Source organism: Suricata suricatta, chromosome 9 (assembly GCF_006229205.1).
Source record: "Suricata suricatta isolate VVHF042 chromosome 9, meerkat_22Aug2017_6uvM2_HiC, whole genome shotgun sequence".
Taxonomy (NCBI): Eukaryota; Metazoa; Chordata; class Mammalia; order Carnivora; family Herpestidae; genus Suricata; species Suricata suricatta.
In genome coordinates this window covers 3596032-3598128 of record NC_043708.1, presented here as the reverse complement: position 1 = coordinate 3598128, position 2097 = coordinate 3596032, and the positions used below count along the sequence as shown (strand labels likewise).

The window sequence follows — 2097 nt, the reverse complement described above, 5'->3', positions numbered from 1 at the left end:
ACGGCATCAGCTATGGGGGCCTCTTAGAGACCGAAAAGGAAAGTCCTCCCCGTCGGGCACAGTGCAGACAGCCACTGGGCAGCTCTGGAAGGATCTGGGGCCCGTGGGTGGTGAAATTGCAACCGGCAGGCACACACCTGCTGGCCTCATGTCACTGACACGCTGTCGGGAGGCCCCCGGGGCTGCAGCTTTAGAACATATAAAATTTAAGAAGGAATGATCTTGGGGGTAAAATAAATCCCCCTCCATCTCTGCAGAATGTGTTTTGGGGGTAGGTGCCCAAACCTGGGCCGTCCGCCAAAATGCTCTTCATTATGTTTGTGTAGAAAAGGAAAAACAACCCCTCCCAAGCCCCACAAACAAATGGAACCCCCCCAAACCCACACAAAATGTTTATTTTAATTATGCAAGAAACGCACTGATAATGAACACACTCATTACTCAAAACCAAACACTGCACATAAAAGCGAAAGCCATCTGCACCCCCCCTCGGGCTCAGCCGAGCTCCCCCTCGCTCCCCTCTCCCTCCCCCCTCATACCCCCTCACTACCCGCCCTCATTGCTGTTATCAGTTTCAGGTGCACAGCTCGATATTTTTCTGTGCATTTATGTAGGTCTATAAATTGATCTCTGAAATAGATGATTTTGTTTATTTTCTACACAAACTGCATCATAGTGCATATTTCCTCCTGCGTGGCTTACTCGTCTTCACGCAGGAGTCCGCTTGGAGATAACAAAGATCGGCACACAGCGCTCCTTACAACACGCCTTAGTGCGTGCCCGGGGTGGATTTAACCCCCTCACCGCTGCCCCGAGAGCCGCAGGTCCTTACCCCGTGGGGACGGAGTGCGGCAGCAGGTGTAAGTAATTTCTGAGCTCGGGTCTGAGGAGTCGGCTCACACGTGTTTATGACATTATCACAGATGAATCTATGGATGCATAAATTAGCAAAATAAAAGGGGGGCACGCCTGGACCAGTGAAGACAAAGTGTTTATGAACAAAGAATGGTGATTAGTCCAGTTCTGCGCACAATCCTGAGGTCCATTAAAAGAAAATAGGTCTCCGCTGTTTCATTCTTTTTAAGAGCTGTTTAATATTCCGGGGTATGTGTGCACCATTGTCGGCTCGACCCTCCCCTATTGTTCAAAATCCCAGCTGTAAGCCTGCCGGAGGGGAGGAAAACGTGTCCGGAGCGGGGTGGGGGCTCACAGGCCCCTGGGTTCTCGTTCCATTATTTACAAAAATAAACAAAAATGAATCCATAAAATAAAAGCAGTCCTGGCACACGCAGAGGAGCGTGTCACGAACTCAAGTTCTAGCACGTGCGCCTGCTCAGGCGATGCCCACTAAAAAGGGCCCGGGCTGTTCCCATGCTTTGTTATTGCTGACAGCCCTGGAACTCGCTTTTTTATAGCCGAACCTGTAAACACACCCATGGCCCTTCCATTATCCCAGCTCCTCGGAGGCGGGGTGGCGGGTTAAATGGTTTGCAAAGTTTATTTTCACGGTGTGATCTTTCTAAAATGCCATTTTGACCTTGTCACTGTCTTGCTTTTAAATCCTCCCTCTGACTTCCTGGAACTTCTGGGATGTGGTCCAAAAGCCTGAGCCTGGCACGTAGGACCCTTCGGGGTCTGGGTGGGAGCTTCCCAGCCTCTCCCCTCACCCCTCGGCCCCCACCCCCACCTCTGCAGACACACTGCAGCCCCGAGGCGTCTCCTCCTGTGTGCGTGGGCCCTGACTCCTCAACCCTTAGGACCAGGCTTTGAAACTCCCCCAACACCTCGTGCAAAAGCCCAGCAAAGCACAGCCCCCCGTAAAGGGCCATGCCTCATGGCCTCGGTCTCCTGGATCAGGAGAAGGTTTTGCATCTTTCTAGAATTCACTATGACCAACATGTTAATCGCCTCCTTTCCTCTGTCCCTGTCCAGTGCCCTGGCCCCCCGTGTCGCCTGGATCCGACTTCCCCTGACTGATTCTTCTTCCTGAGAACTGAGGCGTCTGTCTGTCCTGCGCCCTGGGTGAGTGCTGTCAGTGCCGTCGGACCACAGACACACGCCTGGGGGGCCCAGCCTCCCTCCCCCCATTGCCCCGAA

General features: G+C 52.9%; 1 non-coding gene across 1 annotated transcript; it reads left to right on the top strand.

The window, feature by feature from the left end:
- The first annotated feature begins 970 nt into the window (after positions 1-970).
- LOC115303259 lies at positions 971-1047 on the top strand. The gene has a single exon (XR_003913951.1). It is a non-coding gene; the product is annotated as a small nucleolar RNA SNORD112 (small nucleolar RNA).
- Positions 1048-2097: the final 1050 nt, after the last annotated feature.